Source organism: Acomys minous, assembly GCF_964271855.1.
Source record: "Acomys minous genome assembly, chromosome: 16".
Taxonomy (NCBI): Eukaryota; Metazoa; Chordata; class Mammalia; order Rodentia; family Muridae; genus Acomys; species Acomys minous.
The window spans coordinates 28802811-28824827 of NC_140498.1; the positions used below are offsets into that span (position 1 = coordinate 28802811).

Genomic DNA, 22017 nt, shown 5'->3' on the forward strand with positions numbered 1-22017 from the left:
GTTCTGCTCCATCCTAGACAGGATGCAATGGTTCCTACATCTGTGGCATCTCCATTGTATAGACCAGGTCGTGGTTACCCAGCAGTCATTACAGTTATTACTGTCACAGCTATGGTGTTGTGAGTTAAGCCCACTAGATACCGTCATACACAGACACTCTTAAAACCAAAAAGAAAGCCTCTATTGATGTAGTGGGCTACATGAGGAACTTATGCAAATCCTGTAGCTCTGAGTCTCACAGATCTTTGGTTTTTTATGCACACACACACAAAAAAATAATCACACCCTGGTTGAAGCAGTGCACTTATCAGGAAGCAGAAGTACAGAAGGCAGACACCAAGGTTTCAGCACTTAGGGACTTTATGGGGCTTTGTTGGAATTATGGACTAGGTCTTGGTTCCTGTTTGGAGCCCGTGTGCCAGGTATTCAGGTTAGAATGGGTCCACTAAGATGGCGTCCGCACACGAAGGCCTGCAGGCCCCTGCTACAGTAGTGTACCCGTGCAAACAGCTCTCGTTTTACTTAATAGCACCCCTGTTATGAAACCGTGATTCCGCTGGCAAGTAGTAGCCATCCAAGGAAAAGCCAGAAAGGTTGTTCTTTTTAAGTGAAAAAGCAAGCTTTCATTATCCACAGTTTTCATTGTCCACAGGGTCTCTGTGTGATAGCTCTTACTTTAGTGAACAACTGAGACACATGGAAGAGCTGGGGGATAGGAGAACCTGGAGAGACAGGAGCTCCACAAGGAGACCAATGGAGCCAACAATTCTGGGTTGGGGTGGGCGGCTACAGAGACTAATGCACCAACCAAGGATTATGAATGGTGAGGACTTAAACCCTCTTCTCAGATACATAGGCAGCATAATCTCCTTGGGGATCTCATAATGGGGAGTAAGGGCTACTGGACATGGACTCTGGTTCCCACACATTGATCACTTCTCCCTGGAGGAGATACAGACAGACCCAGATAGGACTTGACAGGCTGAAGTCAGATGTCAGGGGAGGAGAGCCCCCTTTTATGAGGACTAGGGGAGGGGGACAAGGGAAGGAGGGTAGGACCAGGAGGTGACAAGGGAGGGGGCTACAGTCAGGATGCAATGTCAACATATTTTTTAAAATTCAAAATAAATCATATTTTAGAAAAGAATGAACGAAAATTTAATTTTCATTGTTCCGAAAATTCAAACTTGGAGGGCAAGTGACTGCATCTGCTAGGTGTTCTCACTAATAGGGAATTTATAGAGGACTAAATTAGTATGAAAAGATGTGGAAAGACAGGAAGTAGCCAATGAAAACATAGTTTCGTATAACCATGCCACTTAATGACCCAATATATCATGAAGGAATAGTCCTGACGTTCTGAACATCTCTCAAGTTCCAGCCTCCAAATACTACTAACGTACGGAGATGGAGAATTATTCTCCAGCAAGTGAAAATGTTAGAGACATATCCAATCCTGAATCTGATCTCTCTGAAATGGTAAAGAAGTAAAAAAAAAAAAAAAAAAGTAAGCAGCGTTTCCTGTGCGCTTCAGAGTGCAAGAGTGGCACTATGCTAGTGTGAGGGCTTAGTCAAGTAGGAAAGGCATGCCATTACTGAATTCACTATGTCCTGTGGTTTGGGGAATCCTCTAGTCTTATTTACAAAGAAGTCACTGCACCATTGAGATGCTTTCCTTGGGGAGTGGAGGGGCAGGGAAACTGCAATCATCACTTCACCCTAGGAACTCATGATTATTATTCATCATCTTCCTGTTTAATACTTACTCTAAAAAGATGGTGAAAGAAGAGTTTTAAGATACTTAAAGACCACAATTTTCTTCTAGGAGTCTATGCTGAAATTATAATAACCTTGGACCTAAGTGTCATACCTTTCTGATTATCTTACAAAAAGATAGAATTAAAAGAGGCACTGAAATAGCCACAAGATGCTGCTGCGTACCATGAAGACAAACGGTCGTCAGCCTAGACATCATTTATTGTCCTTTCCTATATATGCCTGGGCTATTCACTTGCTGCTGTTGCAGTGAAACATCCAACTGTATTCCACTGTCACCTTCAAGGAGCAATGGTGAGTTGAGCAGCTCACTGTTTCTGTTTTATACCCAACAGGTATGCCTACCTTTGTTTTCTAGTTGACTACGCTACTTTGTGCAATTTAAAGGATTTAATTTTTATCCTTTCAAGTGACTCACTTAACTTCAGAAAGATAAAGTCATTAAGTTATCTTCCTTGTGAATAATATTTTTAAAATATATCCTAAGTTTATAAACATGTCACCCTAAAAACAAGGAAACACTAAGTGTTTACATAGAAAGCAATTTTAGCTGAAATTTACTAGGCATTTATATTCTAGAAAGTACTGATCATATTTCAGTGAAAGGAAACTAAGTATAAGGTAATTTTATTTATTATAATCACTTGCTTTAGAAATTCTTTGAAGTTAATCTTGCTGTGTTCAATGCTATTTTAATTAAATATTCACTGTAAGTAAGTCAATGTTGTTAGATGTTGGGTCAATATAGTTATGACTCTGTTTATATTTATAATAGCTTTCTTGCTCCTTTGTAGCAAAATTTAATGACCTATAAATTAAAACACAATTAGGTTGTCTTGTAAAGTAGTTCTAAGAATTATTTTCAAGATACAAACAATAAAAGCAGTGTAACATCCAAGTAGCAAGGCATGGTAGCCCATAAGTATAAACCTAGCAGTCAGAAGATAAGAGGATTATTGTACGTACAAGTCCAGCCCAGCTACATGGGAATTTCTAGGCAAGCTCCAGCTATCATGAGACACTGTTGTTCTGTGCCCTCAACTGTGCCCTCAAATTGCAGCTATACACACAAGTGGAAAAGGAGGGACAGAGATAAAGAACTAGCAAAGATATTAGTGTTTGACCTTATATTCTGTAAGATGGGAAAATGTGTATCCCTGGGCACAGAAGCACTTGAGCTTGTGATCTGGAACTTTCCCATCACCCTCATTGGTAATTTGGTGATATCCTGTATCATCCTGAATATATCTCTGCATCAATGTATCTGTCTATGTGTCTCTTTGTCTTTCTTCCTCTATTCCTTTCTATTGATTCCATATCTACTTATGTTTCTATGTATCCGAAACCTATCCTCTACCTCTCTGACACCTATCTATGTTTTTAATATCTATCATCTATTTATCCACCATTTATCTATCAGTCTTCTACTTTACTCTATCATCTATCTGTCTATTTATCTATCATCTATTTATTTCATACTGTTTATGAGACACGGGCAAACCATGTGGGAAAGCATCATGTCACTTGTAAATAACACAGACTTTTATCATAAGAGTAATATTATTGGCCTAAATATTATATTTATCTGAACAAAATATATCTGAAATGGTGATCAAGCTTGGGAAAGGGACGGAAGATAACTGAAAAAAACATGGGTAAGGAATATGTTTAGATCCAACATAATATTTTCTATAAAATAAGGACTGAACAAATAAGTATAATCTGTTCAGTTTTTTGTTGTTGTTGTTGTTACTTGAATGCCTTTTGTTCTCAAAGCAGAGCATTTGGTATTGGATAATAAATTGAGGTGCTCTTCTAATTTATTTAAGAATATATATATATATATATGTATATATATATATATACACACACATAAACATATGTGCATGTAGTACCAGTAAAAACAGAGCGTAGGAATTTGAAAGAGCACAAGGAAGAGTATATGACAGGATTTGGAGGGAGGAAAGAGAAAAGAAAATGTAATCATATTAATCTCAAAACATGGCTAAAATATGAAATTAAACCAGGCCAATCTCTAATACACATATAGAGAAATGTATCATAAAATTCATATTTGTGCTTGAAGGAAAGGGAGTTATTTCAAATATGCTAAGGACAAAACCTCTTTTATTATGTGTCTCACTAGTAATTCTGTGCAAGAGGCCATTCTCGTGAGGACACATTACATAATGAAGAATATTTGGTCCTCTTTCTATCATTTTATATCATGCAAGATTTTAATAGGGTTTGTTTTTTTGTTTATTTTTATGCTGATCAAAGGAAACATTATATTGGGTTGAATAGATAATGAAACTGCCTGGCCTTGAAGTGATGGAAGGAAAGTTCTATCCATCAAGGGAGAAAACAAAGTATGTTTAAAATGTAGTAACCAACAGAAATACGATAATGAAATATATAAGGTCAAAACTGATGTTAAAAATCCAACGTGAGCAAAATCTTACTTTGAATAAAGAAAACTCCGTAATGCTGATTCTTCCTTTTGCCATAGGCTCCAGAAAACACCGGCTTACTGCCTCTAGAAGCTTCTTTAATGAGAATTTCCCTACGTTACACTCTGTCAGTCATGCAGTCTGCAATAAGTCAATTTTTATATAAGCAATATGAACAGGCATATTGAAACATAGTTTAATTTAGCCACTTAAGGTGTTATTTTATTTGCAACTATTTATTTTAATAACAAGATTAAATTGGTATCTTTTTCTTTCTCTTTGAACTCACTTATAAAGACACATGCTTTGTTTTAGGGATCAATAAAAACTCAAAAAGCCATGTATTAATGTTGAGACTAAAACCTCTAACCCTGGAAATCCAACACAAGATCAAGAAAAATTACAGAATCTATGTGCCTCCAAGCTACATTTCCCTCTCTTAGAGTAAATATTAGTTTCTGAAAATAAAATCAAAGTAAAGATGTTAGCTTTCTTCTTTTACTAACATATCATACTTGTTGGGAACACGTTTTCTTAGGGATAGGATGAAGGATTTGATGTTTTATCTAAAATAAATTCTATGAGCCATTATTCTACTGCCCTCTATTGTCTACTAGCATATAATAATTTCCTTGAGCGGGATACTACATAAAATATTTTTAAGGTGGTAATCTTCTCTGTGTGCATTAACAACTTAAAATATCCTCTGGAAGGCAATACCCACATGTGGTTTTGCTTTGGAGTTTAAATTTCATTAAAGTTCCTTTTAGTTTCTTTTTGACAGTCAAACGACAAAACACAACAACAAAGGTGAATACTTGTTAAATTTAACTCATTTGTTTTAACAAAAACAATACATTTAAAGATATTTATTTCAATGTGTATATAGTATTAAAATTAATCAAACAGTGCCTCCTATATCCAGAGATAAATGCAGAACAAAGCTTGCAGAATTTGCTGTACACAATTTTGCTAAAACATTCCCTGAGAAATAATTGCAAGCAAGTTTTTGTTTTTGCTTAACAAAATTGGGATCCTTCTTTGTTTGTTTGTTTGGTTCCTTCTTTATTTCTTTCCTTCCTTCCCACCCACAACCTCCTTCTCTCTTACCCTCCCTCCCTGTCACTGGGAGATTATCAATATTTACATTTTTCAAATTTTACCTAAATTTTCCATTATCCTTGCAAAGAGTAGTCAGTAGCTGTGTCATTGTATTTGTGGGATTCTGAGTCAAGATGAAGTATTTGGTTAGTTTAAAAATTGCTAAAGAGAGTGCGATAAAGGGAAAAAGTAGAAATTATGAATAAAACAAAGGATAGAGAAAGAGAGATAAAGGGGAAAATAGAATGGGGGAGAAAGGAAAGAGAAACTACCTGGAAAAGAAGGAAAAATGAAAGAGAGTGAAGAAAAGAGAAGAAAGAAAAGGGAGGAGAAAGAGAAAGAGAGAACGTGGATGAGAATTTTTAAGGAATACTGTGAAACAGAATGTTCATATATTCAAATACATGCTGGCACACTGATTAAAGAACAATGCTAACAAAAATGCCACCATTCAGAAGAAAAAGGAGAAGAAGAAGAAGAAGAAGAAGAAGAAGAAGAAGAAGAAGAAGAAGAAGAAGAAGAAGAAGAAGCAGCTGCTCTAAATTGATTCTAAAACACACCCAGATAGGTGCTGAATTTCTGAACAGGTGAATGATAAGATGAAAATATAACTCAACCTTCAGTGACATGTGCAGGTGCACAATAAACAAATGTTGACATTATCTGATCAGGCGGAATGATATTTGCAATAACACATTATTGCTAATGATAATCTTCCTGTAATTGCAATGTACACGGTAGCATTTCCATCACTCCCTAGCCTGTTAATCTGCCTGCTACTCATTCATCTATTTATTCAGGGAGCAAATATTCATTGCATATCTTATATATGAGATGCATTAAGCCAGATCTAATATGACAATGAAAATTATTTATTTATGTATGCATAGGGGCCGAACCTTGTTCTAAAAGAATGAACTTAGGGCAAGGAAGAGTGATTAATATACAATTGCTTATCTTAAGCAAGGTATAAGCCTAGTGTGGTAAGATATGCATGCATAATAAAACAAAGAAAACAAAATATTAATGCTATAAGTGGGAGGCATAAAACCATTCTTTGTAAGCTCCAAGGAAAGTGATGAATTCAAAACTGCAGAACTGAGAATGTCTTCGTGAAAAGCATTAAGAACAATCACATAATGATGCATACATTTTAATGTACAAAGAGAGAAATATAACAAGTAGCTTTGCATCTACAGGGCACCACCTCTCTGCTGTGCTGCCTCAAGCCAAGAGTGGTGAGATCAGATAGCAGTTCCACATTTCTTCCACCCAGGACCTGGTAGGAGATATATTTGCAAAACGTGATGACGTTACAAATGGTACACACTGCCACGTTATTGTAGTTTAGAAAACCACAAGAAGCTGGGCATGCTAATTACACATTGAATCCCAGAACTCAAGAGGAAGATTCAGGCTGATCGCTGTGAGTTCAAGGCCAACCTGGGCTAGACAATGAGATCTGGCTTTAAAACACACAAAATAAATAACAATACAGAGCAAAGCACACAAAGGAAGAGTTTTCTTTTCTGAAAAGATGAAAGAAAGAAAGAAAGAAAGAAAGAAAGAAAGAAAGAAAGAAAGAAAAGCTACATGTGTTGAGAGAATGGATAATCAAGTTTTCTAAGGTAAGTGTAGGAAGAGCACAAAGACTGAAGGGCATTTAACAGTCGGAGGCCAAAGGTGCCACACAGAAGGCGGCTGTTCCAGTGCTGTGAAGTACTCCTGCTTTAGGCTTTCATTTATATTTTCATGGTTGAAAAATTCAAAACAGAAAAATAATCTACCATATTTAGTCCCTGGTTTTATCACAGGAGAGTATAAAGAGAAACTGAGGCAGAGACACATTTGACTTTGATGCCAGAAGTATTGATGAAATGGTTTGGGGTTGGTGATTATTTTTTGGACTAGGTGTAAAGACAAGAGGATGTATTTTACAAATAATTGTATTTTGTATAAAAATGTTAGAAATGCAGGGACAAATTTGCAACCTGTCTTCAGCCAAAAAGCAGATACTGAGTTCTCCTGTCTTCTTTCTTCTCCATATATTATAATTTTGAACGTCTTTGCATCTCTGTTTTTATACAGTATCTTTCATTTCTTCCAGAGAGAGATTTTTTTAAGCTAAAATAAATTAGGGTGAATGGCATACCTTGCATAACACATGTGCTTTAAAAGCATAGGAAGCAGGAAAAGGATGCAGATATAAAACACCCAGTTACAATTTATTACTGCTAAGTACTTCAGGTTTATTTGTTTTATTATTCTACTGGGAATTGGTGTGGCCCTGAATGGCTAGCTCAGTTTCATCTACAGGCAGTGTTACATTCTGTGACCTATTAAGAGAGATTATGTGTAAAATATGTGGCTTTAATTCTTAAAATATGTGGGGTGTTTTAAATGTTTCTTCTTAATTGGGTCCTATGAAATGGCTCTGTGGGTAGAAGTGCTTACTGCCAAGCCTGATGGCTTAAGTTCAAGTCAAGACTCACCTTCTGCTAGGAGAGTACAAAAACTCCTGTGCATGTTTGTCCACATGCAGATAAATATAATAGAATTTAAAATATAATAAAAACAAATACAAATTATTTTATTTACTAAACTACTGAATTAATCTGTTTAGAACTAACACAACAAAACCACAGAGTTGCTAAGATGACAGTTTTGGGCTGTGAGAGTCCAGATACAGGGGGCTTCATCTGGTGTGACTCTGATAAGGGCCCACCTGGAGGAGGCTAGTAATAGGAAATGGCTGTTCACAAAAGAAGCCAATGCCGGCAATAGATTCACTTCATAGGCTTCCACTCGCTGAAGAACTAACTTGACCTTGAAGAAGACTATACCAATACTTTTCAAGATGTTCTCTTGAATAAATTATCTCAGACATGACCCTACGCTTTTAATATTTACCATTTCAAAACCACCACACTAGAGATCAAATTTCCAGTATATAAAGATGCTTATCTTTTCCCAGGATCCACACAGGGACATGGGTATGGGTGTTCATAGACTTTTATAACTCCAGCTCCAAGGGATTTTGGCCCACTCTTCTGTATTCCTCTGGCATATATGCATGTGGTACACATACAAACATGCAAGGAAACTCACACACATAACAATCTTAAAATTCTTGACTTTATGTACATAACTTATGAAATATAAATATAGCAACAAACCACAGTCAAAATATATAAAACAGTTCGATCATCCCTTCTTTTAAAATCAGACCCTTACTATACACTATCCTTTGACAAATGCTAAAACTATTTTTGTCAATGTTTAGTTTTATTCAGAAAGTTTTATAAAGAAAAAATATACAGTATGTTTTCCAGCATTGTGTCCTGACATTATATATATATTTAAGTAACAATATGCCTTATAATTGTTTTCAACAATTAGTTTTCATGTGTGAATCATATTCCATTACATAGATATACTCTAGGGTTATGTTTTTGTTTTTCACCTAATTGAGAACAAGTAGAGACTGATCTAGTTTGGAATGATTATGGATAAGGCTACAATGGGAAATTTTTCTCTATAAACATAACTTTTCCATAGGAAAAAAATGCCCAGATGATGAACTATGGGTATAGAATAAGTGTACACTTATAGCAGGAGGAACCTGCTCAGGTCTTGTCATCTTACTGTCCCACCAGGAATGAACAAGCACATCAGCTGCTTTCCCACCTCTGAAGCCAGTTTTATTCACCTTATTTTCTCTCACCATACCATTTTAATCCATGAAACTTTATTGGGGCCCAGGTGTTTGGCATATAAAACAAATAAATAAACATTTCCTGATAACCAATCATTTAAAAATCATTTTGTTATACATGTAAGTTTATCATTTATTAGAGAGAGAAGCAAATGTAAATGATGATGGAAAAAGGGCAATAGGAGTCTGTCCCCACTTGTGATTCTTGTTCTGATTGAGAAAATCATTTAAGAAAGGATACTCAAGGAAATTTTTATTAGAATTTAGAAGGAAAACACAAGGGCAAGCAACAGGTAAACCTCAGCATCTGCCCAGAGGATTGGGGAGAAACTAGGATTCATTATGCACTTCTGGTTTTTATTTAATTATTGCTTGTTAAGGATTCTGAAACCTTTTACTTACCCAATTTGCATGGCTTCCATGGTTAAGTATGTGGCCAAAGGAGGTTGTGACCCATAGTGTAGGAAGCTGGCGTCTCAAGTACTGGTATTAGCCATTTCTTCCATTCTTAAGGGCATGAGAAGCCACAGAATTGTGCTCTTGCTTTTCATTTCCTTAATGGATAATAATCAGATGTTTGCTTTATTTTTTAATCTATAATCATTGCTGACATCATATACTTTAAATATCCTTGACTTTAAGCGGTTTCTATAGCTTTGTCTTTCTTTGCCTCTGTTTTGTTTTAGCTTTATTCTTTTTCCCTTCATATACCCATATACTTTCTAGTGATTTGACATAAATGTTCCTGGAAAGGTCTGATATGTAGAATTGGAGAGGAAGAAAACATAATTACAGTACCCATAAATATTTTAATTTGCAAGGGAATAGGCTTTTCCTGTGTTTAATATTAAACATAGTATCAAACACTCTAAAGGGCATTGTTTACTTACTCAATGAAATTTGTAATCACGTAGTCATGTGACGAGGGTTTGAGTAGGGATTCATGAGGAGACAAAGTAATCCTATTTATTTTCCATGCTTGTAGATAGAATATTTTTTCTACTTTCATATAGATAAGATTATTTTTATGAGAACTGAATGTGCACAAGGATGTGAAATATTCTGATTGGTGAAATGCACATTTGTTCAAAAACCTAAGCACTTGTTATGATTTCACAGAGATCTTGGTTTTCCCTTCCAGGAAGATCTATGTACTGATTCTAACAAACAGACCTGAAAACCTTAGGGCAAGAGGGGACCTTGTATGTAAATAGTCTTCCCGCACAACCTCAGCTGAGTGTTCAGAAACGTTACCCCGAGATTAATTAACGCATGTCAACATTGTTGGAACTTTCTCTGGCAGCTTTCTCCTGGCGGCTCTATGAACTTTCCAGAAGATGACTAGCTAAAAACCAATGTGGCACCCGTACTCCCATTAGCTCCAATACACTTGCAGCAACACCACAGACCTTCTGGTTTCCATGTCACATCTGCTCTCAAAGCCCTGGGTACTTGAAAGTAATGGAATACTTCCAAAAAGATGGATGCATGTCAAATGCTCAAGGTAAGTCACAACTATATTCTCTCAGATTGGCACTATGTTTATAAGACCTTAACAACTAACAATCTACTCAGGTTTTTTTTTCTTCTGCAGAATGAATCTAATATAGCCTCAGAAAACCATGTGGGACTAAAAAGGAGACCGTAGACGAACAGAAAAGAAGAAAGAGAGCTGATGTGGAGATATGGAATAGTTCTTATTTAAGTTTTGTTGACTTTCAGTTTTAGAGAATAATCGGAGTCGTGCATTTTTTTTTTCATAATTTGATATCTTCATGGGGAAGAAAGATTTCTTTACAAGGCTAAAGTAGGAACTCAAAACATTAAGGAATTTGGATAACGGGCATAAAAACACAGCTACAAAGAAAGAACAGATTCTGCTTTTGTCACGCAGTGCTAGGACTTACAGTTCAGAGCAATGTATTCCATATTTCATGAACATCTAGAAGACATGAGCTCCAAAGGCTCAAAACATAAAGAAATCATAAGGCGAGGAAAATGCTAATTTCCCTTGGCTTGGTCAGTGCACTAACTCTCCTGGAGTATTGGAGTGAATACTATGATTACAGTGCAAACATCTTATTTAAAAAATAATATAAACAACATTAGCTTTAAAAACGAGAACAGCTATTTCAAATTGTTCTTATGTTCACTTTGAGAAAACACCAAATTGTCTTGAATTCACTGGAAGCATTTTTATTTATTGAGTTCCTTCTGACAGCCTTAAATCAATCTTTATCTTAACATCTCTTAAAAAGCCAAAATGAAAATTGTGGATATTAACTGCAGTTTTACATCAAGTTATTGCCCAGATTCCCTTTAATACATACCTTTTCCTTAATTAATGTTTAAATGAAAATACTGTTTTACATTAACTACTTGCCTATAGCCAGAATTCCAATTTTCCTTACCCATGTTACCATTTGCAGGAGATAATTAAGGAAGGATGAAATATCATGTAGCCCTTAAAATTCACAATGCGCTTTACAATAATGACTCCAGTGCACTAAGAAGCTTGTGTAGCAATTACTCAGTCTCCTCCATTCTCCTGTGGTGTTTTATCATTGAAAATAGGAAAGAAAAGACACAATTTGAGCAAGAAGTTATGGCTTTGAATGTTAAGAAACTAAAAAGGAGCAGAAAGGAAAGAAAAGTTGTGCTGGGCTCTGAGCTATTGTGAAGAAAATCAAAGGGAGTGAATGTTCTCAAGGGTTAGCCTTGATGCTTGCAAAATGTCAGAAAGCAAAGAGCAGGCAGCATCGCTGGGGACTTAGAGAGCATGGATCGCGTGACTGTAATGCATAAGGAGGCCCAGTGCAGGCATAGCGTCTCCTCTCACCCTCAGGCCAAACATATAGTGCCTCATAACAAGTCAGCAATTGCTATATAAATATATATTGTGTATTCACTCTCAGGTGAATACAAAACATCCTATCAGAAGTGCGAAACAAAGCAGCCTTTGTTTTGCTTTTCAGAGGTATAACTCGTGTTTCAGCAGAAGGATTTTTTCCTAAGTGAATTTTCTGGATTGCCAATAGTCAGAACCTGATGACTTAGACTTGAAATTTCACTAACTGTACTCCAGAATTACGGAATCAGAATCTGTTCATCAGAGAGCGCAGCTATCGATGTTCCAGCAAACCCTTCAAGCAATTCTGATATAGGCTAATTTTTTTGAGAACCCCTGTCAGGATTAAAAACTACAACAGCCAAGCATAATTCAAAAAGTAACTTCCTGTTCTTTGCTCAGTTTTGTTTACTGAGTATTTATGAGATTCCAAGCACTGCCAGTGCTGCAGGCAGTGTAGCATGGCTTCATTTACAATCTGGAGTTTATAGACAAACATCACGTGAGCCACCCCGGGAAATAACACTGTGCTACGAAGAATACTGAAGAAGCACAGGGAGGGAGGGAGGAGGTCATCTGTGATTTGTGTAAGGTGGAGCTTTGCAAAATTTAACCTGAGAATCAGTGTTGCTGACAAGCTGCTTTGAAATAAACAGTCTGAGTTCCTGCTGGACAATTACGGAGCCAGTATTAGTCCTTAATAAGGTCAATGTGGCGATTTGCAAACCCAGTAAAAGAGAATAACACGAGGTAAAAGGAAACCCAAATAAAAGGTGTGTTGGGTGGCTCCAGTCAGTTAATCTTTATATACAAAGACTGGTAACATGGAAATCTTAGTGCAGATTTATGGAATTCAAGCATTTATTGACATAGAACCAGACTTAATCTCATAGGGCATAGATAAAGATTCTCTCCCTGTCACTTCCTGCTATTAAACAGAATTCTATGTTTTCCAGGTCTTTGCCACTTGCCCTGTAATTCCCATAACATTCATCCTAAGAATGATGTGTAAAGAAGCTTATGAAAAACCTGAGTGCACACATCCTGACTGGCTCTATGACAGAGGGTCCACTTGGTAATTATGCTCATCAATTGACTTGTAGCCAAGAGGGATGATGGTTCCATTGAAGGGGGCTTATAGGTAACTCAAACACAGATTTTATTGTAATAGCAACGATCAGACTACTGGAAGTCTAACTAATCAGAGGTAAGACTTAGGGTCCATTTGAGTCTATTTGTTGGAAGAGCTCATATTTGCTTTCTAAATAACCAGGGGATGACCGTGAGAATGAGAAACAATAAAAAGGTAGAAAAGAAGGATTTTAATGGTCCTGTCTGTGCACGATTCGAGTGAGATGTCTTTTGCTAAGCAGAGAACTCTACATAACATATTGAAGCATTTAACAGAAGATAGGAATCTTGTGAGACTTGGTTCATCATGGCCTGTATCTTCTATTTCCAGGTGAGAGGACTAAAATTAAGATTTTCTGAGGCTTATGCAGTAGGAAACAATAGTGTTCAAGATATATGTGGGACATTTGGCTGAGTTGCAGATTTAAAGTCAAAGCTGTGTGACAGCAAAATATTACTAAAATATTAGTGGGATGGGACTCTCTCTGGACAAATACCATCATATCATTTTTATATATGTTTCACTATTTACCACATGTGTGTGTACTTTGGGCTGACAGCTTGAATTTAACAACCTGTTCCTGACCTCATCCTAGTAAGACCAGTTCTTTCTCAGCAGTCTTTGGCTGCTTATAGCTCTTCATCTTAGCCTTGTGTCATGTTGACTACTGTTGTCATTAGGCGGGTCTTGCTTAGGAAACCATACAGTTGAGACTGCCTGGGTATAACTTCCAAGGTATGCAGAAAAGAAGAGGTAGAAATGATATAAATACAGTGTTCACATATAATATCCTCAAAAAATAAATAAAAAACAAATAACAATAAATTTCCTTGTAGCAAAGGCAGTTGGGGGGTGTGTGACTAAATTCTTCCTTTTTCCTACATCGTTGTTCTAAGTGAGAATTGAAAAGGGAGTAAATTCCTATTTTTAGTTGCAACCCTTTATTCCTTAAATCACCTAAAAAGTACACACACACACACACACACACACACACACACACACACACACACACTTGTGTCTCTTACAATGAAGAGCTTTGTAAATTATACTATATATTCAAGTATTGGGAGGGATGAAAATTCCTATATTTTACAAAATTCCAAAGATTTGCCTTATTTCTGAATCTCTGAACTAAGTTAACTTAGCACTCTATCAACTACTGAAATTATTTCAAATGCATTCCTTATATGTATACAAAGTAACAGTGGAATCAAGAGAATGTGTGAAGTTGAGATGGTCTTTTAGCTATCAACCAGCTCTCAACATCTATCAAATTATTTTAGAGCTGCTTGTTCAACATAAAACTTGGTGCAACTATGGAGTTCCAAATATTGGCAGGATGAATTTAATGAAGGAACCAGTTTAAGTTACATGCTATGCTAAGTGTTAAAACAAAAAATAGCTGGACATAGTGGTGCATGCCTGTAGTCCCAGCACTCAGGAAGAAAGAGGCAGGTGGATCTCTGTAAGTTTGAGGCCATTCTGGTCCACAAAGTGAGTCCAGGACAGCCGAAATTACACGGAAAAAACCCTGTCTCAAATAAATAAATAAAATAAATAAATAAATAAATTGTAATTTTACTTCCATCTTGATATTTAAATAAAGAAAGCAGTGCAGGTTAAGTGTCAAAAATGTGGCTAGAATATTAATTCTTACTATTCACAGACTGAACGCTGATCTTCTTCTACAAATTAAGTTATAAAATGGCAAGTAAGGACATGCATTTCTTGAGGATTTTTAGTGTGATTTCTTTCATAAAGGTCACTGTATGTAAATGAGTTATTTGCATCATACTGAAAAAATACAGGCTGCCTTTTGAGAGTGAATTTGGAGTCTTCAGAGCTGCTTAATTATTTCAGCATATATTGTTATTCTTATGTTAGTTTCTACTGTGCATCTTTATGCATTGACGGTGGAATAGCATTTTGGTTAAGGTGATCATTGTGGTAGTTTGGATCAAATTTTGATAGTAGTGTATTTAAATCTTTCTTCTAAGCCATCGAGTTGACCTAACTAATAATAGCATGAGATACATTTTAATAATCTTAACAAATCTCAACAAAGTAAATTATGTCAAAGAATTGCATTATATAAACATATATCCAAGACATTTTCCATACTAACTTTGATTAAATTATGTCCATTCAACAGGGATTTATTAACTCTGCCAACACATTCTTTCTTATGCAATGCTTTGGTCTCTAATCTGAAAGAAGACTAATCTATTAGAGAATTCTTAAGTATATAGTTTGTAGAAGTGATGCTAATACAAATTTTGCAATGCAAATAATAGCTTGTATTACCCTACTCAACGATTTAAAAGTTAATAGTGTTACAGTGTTGTAAAATATGGAGTAACTCATTTAATCCCTTCAGTGACGCATAGATGGCTAGTACAATTGCCTTCATGTTATCAACGATGGCACTGGGAAGCATAAACCTATAAAGACTGACTCTCCTGGGACTCATTAGACCAGGCTGGTCTTGAAATATCAGACATCCACCACCTGCCTTAGGATTCAAGACGTGGTCCAACATGCCTGGCTACATGTGATTTTCTTTATGACAAATTAATATGCATATATGCATATATAAATTTCCTGTACCCATATTTCCATTGATGAGTACTTCATCTAATTTCATAAATTAGCTATCATAAGGAGAGTCATGATACACATGAGTGTGCACAGGTACTTCTGTGTCATGCTGAGCAAAAGTCCGCTGCCAATATAGCTGGAAGTTGTACACCTATGTCAAGTGGTAGATTGATTATAGTGTTTGGGGATCATTCACCTTGATTTTCATATTATTTACACTTGTCTGCATGACCACCTGTATTGAATATGAGTCTCCTGGCCTCTTTTCCCTGCTAGCATTTCTTGTTTGTGTTCTTTATGAGACCCACTCTGACTGGGTGCAATAGGATCTCAGTATGGTTTTGATTTGCTTCTCTCTAATGCCTAAAGGTGCCAAATGTGTTTTCATGCATGTGTCTTTGGCCCCAGAGAGCATAATTTTTGAAAGACAATGATTGTAGTAAATTTTACTGACCTGTTCTTCCATAAGCCTCCCTCTGGGAAGTGGCATGTATTGCCTCATTCAAAGAAAAAGTCACTTCTATCCATGATTCTCATATGTTCCCGTCAAATGATCCTCTGTAATATAAAACACTGAGGATAATTGACAATGAAGTAATAAAAACAAGAGAGAATATAATAGCTAAAAAAAAATCACTGTTTCATTATTGATGTTCATGTTTAGTATTTTTTCATCTACTATTGACTTGCCAAGGCACTTTTCATATAGTTTTATTTAAATGTGACAAAATCTATAACGCATAAATACCTTCTATATGCTCATTTGAGAATGATAAAACTTGAATTAAGAGTATTTAAATAGCTGGTCTTGTGAAACATACTTTTGCATTATTAGGCCTGAGATTCAAATCCTGTTTCCTGATGTAAGAGTAAATTATTGTGACTCCTCATGCAACAACTACCATCTAATGCCATTAAAAATAACAGCTCACACTTTCCAGATAAAAATCCAAATTGCTTATTGAAAAATTACATCATATGATAATTAATATGTTACAGTTAAAATACTATAAGTACTTCTATTCTATATTCCACAACTTAATAGAAAATTAGACTCATGATCAGAATGTAAATTACACCTTGCAAACTGATATGTGCTTGTATGCAAATAAGCCTCACTTGGAAAAGCACCTATTGAAAAGCTTGGCATCAGCAGAATCCACTACACATCTTCATTTCAAAAAGATCTTAACACTTGTTTGGATTAAAAATAAACCACGATCAAGAAATGAAGTCAGTGCGATAAGGGAAGTTATTTTCTGCCACTAGAGTGAGAAAATACATTTATTTACGGAGCTTGCTGAGTTAGTAGGTAAAGCCCGTTATGTTTCTCATGTTCTGGAAAGTGGTGATTAATGAATAGGACTTGAACTTGGAAATATTTTATTCAAAACCAATTAAAATGCTAATTAATATGTATTAATTACTACAGAAAATGCTATGTAAATTACAAACAAAAAGAAGTTTGCAAATTCTACATATCCAACACTTGTGGCTATGTGCACAAAATTGCACACAGGTGTGTGTGTGTGTGTGTATACATTGATAAAGGTTCATAGTAGAAGATACTTTTGAAGAACATTAAAAAGAATTCTTCAAAATAGTTTTGCCACTTTAAAAAGAAATCTTGTTGAATATTTAAGAGAGTTATATACTAATATTGCCCATAGCCTTATCTAACTTTCTTGGCAATAAAACATTTAGATAATATAACATCAATTTGTTCTTTAGTTTTAAAGTACTTTGGCTTCATAATTCAGCAGTTATTTCTTTTAATTCCCTCTAACAATAAGCTGGTTGAATTGCTGGGAGTAATTTTGCAAGATAACTTTTATTCTTTATGGGTTTCATGTTTCAAATATTTGTATTATCTGCTTATTGACTGCCTATGCTGTGGCAGACTGAGAAGTGGGTATTTCAAGTTACTCATGTGTTAACTCTACAATGTGCAAATGTTTGCTCTACTAGAGATGGGGAAACTGAGGTTAAGACAGTTTACACTAGGCCGTGCTCCTAGCATTAGACAAACAATACATGAAATATACTCTCCAAATCCAGTGTTTACTTGAATATCAATTGTTCCTGTCATCTGTTGTCATTTCTTAAATCTAAAATACTAATCTAGCTCCTTCATATTCCAAAGTGTCGGGATATCTTGGATAATTTTATTGTCTTCATGTTCATTTATGTTTTCTTATAAAATTTTATACAGTGAATCCATCAAAATAGCATTGCCCAAACACAATTACCATTTTCCCCAAGGGAAAACAAATACTATGTATTGGAGTTCTTATTCTGACCTTGCTAGGCTCTCCAACTTTTGAATAAAATTCCATCGCTGAACCTGGAATATAGCATCTGACAAATGTTAGTTAATGCTGTTTTTGTCAGTGCTTGATCATTGTGGGTGCTGTCATAGTACTCCCCAGGGTGTTTAAGACCACAGCTCACACTTCCAAGATAAAAATCTAAATTGCTTATTGAAAATTACATCATATAATAATTACAACGTTAGAGGTAAATTCTATAAATATTTCTCTTCTATATTGCCACAAGTTAGTCTTAAACAACATCATTTAAAATGCTATACTAAAACGCTGGCCATGGTGGCACACGCCTTTAATCTTAGCACTCGGGAGGCAGGGGCAGATGGATCGCTGTGAGTTCGAGGCCAGCATGGTCTACAGAGAGAGTCTAGGACAGTCAAGGCTACACAGAAAAACCTTGTCTCACAAAAAAAAAAAAAAATCAAAACCATTAACAAAACAGGAAACAACTGGGACAGAAAACGAAGTGGTCATGTGTGAGAGTACCAAGGAAGTTCTGTCATGAATTTTACTGTCTATTAATTGTTTGGGGATCATCAAATGCACTGAACGTACTTTTAAAATCCCATCGATACCAACACCAGTATGTTTAATTAACCTCTTTCTTCTGCCCTAGCTAAGGATAGTTAGGGCATGAAGGAGAGTTTGAACCCTAAGATTTCCTTTTTTTGTGTCGCTATGTGCCTGCAGATCATTTAATTCACTTAGAAAACAATGAGGTGTCCCCTTTCAAATGGAATGGCCTAGAGCCTATACCTTTAGGTGACCATAACTGTAAAATACACATAAAAAGTGTGTAAAACATTGTTAAATACATTTTTAGCTGTTTTACAGCACACTTTGTCTCCACAGTTCCTTTCAAAAAATGTTCTCATTTTGCAGTAAATAATTTGAAAAGTGATTTGATTGTGGTTCTGGAGACGTTGATTAGCCCTCTGGATTTGTCAAAGCAATTTATGCCTATAGAATTAGCTTAAGTTGCTTAAATATCTTACTATTTATTTCCATTTAGGCTATATTAATTATATCTCCTGAAGGCATTCCCACTGGGCTCTTTAGGATTAGTAGCTTTGTAGTTTTATTCACACCTTAGCTCCTTTCTTCAAGAGCTCTAACTCCTACAGGAAGCTCCTATGCCACGGTGCTGAATAAAATTGATCTTTACAAATTCTTCCAAAAGAATGTCTAATCTAGATGGTGAGTGGTGTGTGTGTGTGTGTGTGTGTGTGTGTGTGTGTGTGTGTGCACGCACACATATGCATGTGCCTGCTCTACTCTCCCTTTCTAGTTTTCCATAGGCCTTTGGTTTTAATGTATCTCTGGATAACAAATGTTCAGAAAGCTTCAGGCCCCCAGTACAGACCATGAACATTACATTACCACTAGATATTTAAACTGCTCTCTCATTCTCAAGCCCTTGTTCATCTGTCTTGAGGCACAATTATTTAAAAAACAGACAAGTCGTAATCACAGTGATGCTTCCTAAGTGAGTCCTCTCTATAGAGAGGGGCCACAGTAGTCTTTGAGTAGAAGAAAACAAACCATGGAGCCCAGCTGCTAGCCAGTTTCCTTTCTGATCCTCTCAGTGAAGGAAGAATGGACAAGTCATAGCCTATACTCATAATACAAAGTGCTTGTATTTAAGCTCAGAACTGCCAAGGGAAATCTCTTGAGAGGCAGCCTAGAATAGAGTACTAGCTTGTCACACTCATATCCAATTTACTTCTGAGTGACAAATGTCAAAACAATTAGGACCACACAGAAAGTCAGAGGTCATTGGCTCGATAGGATATGAGCCAGACTGATAATAGCAGGCTCTTCCTTTCAGTTCATGACTGTTTTGCAGAAAGACATCCTGATGCTGTGACATGACATTTTTGAACAAAAGGATATTGAAAATTAGACTTAATATGAATCTCAGGACCTTTAATATTGTCAAATGATTCATATAGGTGAAATGTATGTTTTGTGTCTAATAAAACTTTTAAGCCATTTCAGCTAATGAGCTACTGAACTGAAATTGCTGCCTTGGGTCTTGAACTCTAGCTCAGATTTAATCATTGGACATGATTTTTATTTAGGTATAAAACGATGTTGGAAATATAATAGATACTCTAACATTTACATGTACTGCAGCTATTTTTCTACACCCTCACCCAAACTAATGGCTTTATAGAAATGATTGCAGGAACTTTATTATGGGCCAGAAAAAATGTAGATACCTGGATGAAAACTTCACTGTTTGCTAATGCTGTGTCTATGAGCTAAAGCTACTTGTTTACTAAGAAAAATACCCACCCTGCTTCTCTAACTAATGGCAATAGGATAATAATCTTCCTTTGATGGATCATTCATATCTTTTTCTATTACTCTATTATACATTACCACAAACCATCATGAATCAGGAGTCATCAGAGACAATATGTCTGAATCTCTATGATAACTATAAATCATCTATTCAACTCTTTGTCTCATCCTTGGAATAAACCATGACATCTACATAATCTTACTAGAACCCCTTAACCAAGAATAATGAACAATGGTTGTCCCAGAACATTCATAAATTTAAACCTGTCTTCAAATAAGTATTTCACTGAGTTTAAGTGTGCAAACAAAGGAGCACTCTGTATAAAATAATTCCTCCTGTTTGCCATCTTTTTCTCAATCTCCCACTTTATTCATGACCAATTTGTATGAAATGATATCTCCAATCACCATTATTTTCTCTCTCCTCTACATTTATTACTTGTTTTAATAAAAAATCTTAGACAATTCATAGTCTGAGAATCCAGCAAAACAGCTAGCCAGTCTCTATCTGGAAAACAATTCTGTCACATGCTGGAATGACTAAACTCAAATGTACAATCCATATATGTGTGTGCTTATGTACATTATCAAAGGGTGGATATATTTATGTTGTATGTTTTGTTCAGTTGGTGGGCTATTCTTTCTGTTTCATCTTTCCTCTTATTAATGCATCCACCTTACGTCTAAGTAATGCTCCTTGTCTTGTTTACAAGCAGGCCTGTTCTGCCACTCTATTTCAACCATAGCTCTCTTTTTTCTTTCTGGAATTCAACCACCATGACCTCTGTCTGCTTTCTCCTCACTAAATCATTGAAATACCGAACTCTCAGTTTCATGAGAAGACAACCATCCTCTCTCCACTGTGAACGAAGCATCATACAAATGAAGCAATATGGAATGTTTTGATCAGGTAGATACTTTTAAAGAGTTAATTACAAATATCATACAAAAAAAAAAACCAGATGTATCTTGCCCATGGGATTACAAAGATATCATTACATTTAACACATCTTGGACTAAAATGTTTCTATATTTTTTCTAGTTCATACTGAATTTCTGACAAAAATTTCAGGAAACCCATGCAATCACCATATTTTCAACAGGTACTCCCTTTCAAACAACTTACAGTTTTTTCTTTTATTCTTACCATGCAAGACAAATTTTCAACAAGTCATTATTGACCTTGTATTGACTTCTCTTTCCACAGTATTGGAGCCTATAAACTCTTTCCCATTTTTTAATCCTCATATCTATGTGTTTTTCCAAAGCTCTTCTGTGTCCCATCTCTAAGATGAACTTCCAATTATATTATTTCTTTCTCTTTTTTTCACTCAGATAAATAAAAATCTATGTAATTGGACAGCAGGATAATTTACCATGTAGCTTTATATTATGAAGACAGCTGCATGTCAAGGAAAAGTTATTACATTTTAATCACAGACCTATCATGGGAGACTGAAATCTAATTTATGGGACAATCACAAAAAAATATGGTTATATCAACCTTCAAGTTCTAAATAAATGTGTTCTTAAATTCAATATTATTTATTTTCATTGTTTTCTTGGTTTATGTAGTTTGGTGACATGTCCAAACAAATAAGCATTAAGCCACATAATTTGTTTATAGCATGAACTGACAAGAGTAGATTGTGGAAGAAAAGATAATAAAAATGTTCGTTTTCTTTTGCACCTTTTTAAAAAACAGGAACAGCTTTTGTTTCATGTTATCTAGAGTTGTCTGAAACATTTCTGCTGAGTTGTAA

General features: G+C 35.6%; 1 long non-coding RNA gene across 1 annotated transcript in view; it reads right to left on the minus strand.

Moving 5' to 3' along the window:
• LOC311585941 overlaps nucleotides 1-22017 on the minus strand; it is a 59343-nt gene that overhangs the window by 12465 nt on the left and 24861 nt on the right. Inside the window, exons 3-4 of the long non-coding RNA XR_014775393.1 lie at nucleotides 16075-16178; nucleotides 9445-9596 (exon numbers count right to left, since the gene is read on the minus strand). This is a non-coding gene — a long non-coding RNA (uncharacterized lncRNA). The remainder of the gene's footprint in view (nucleotides 1-9444; nucleotides 9597-16074; nucleotides 16179-22017) is intronic.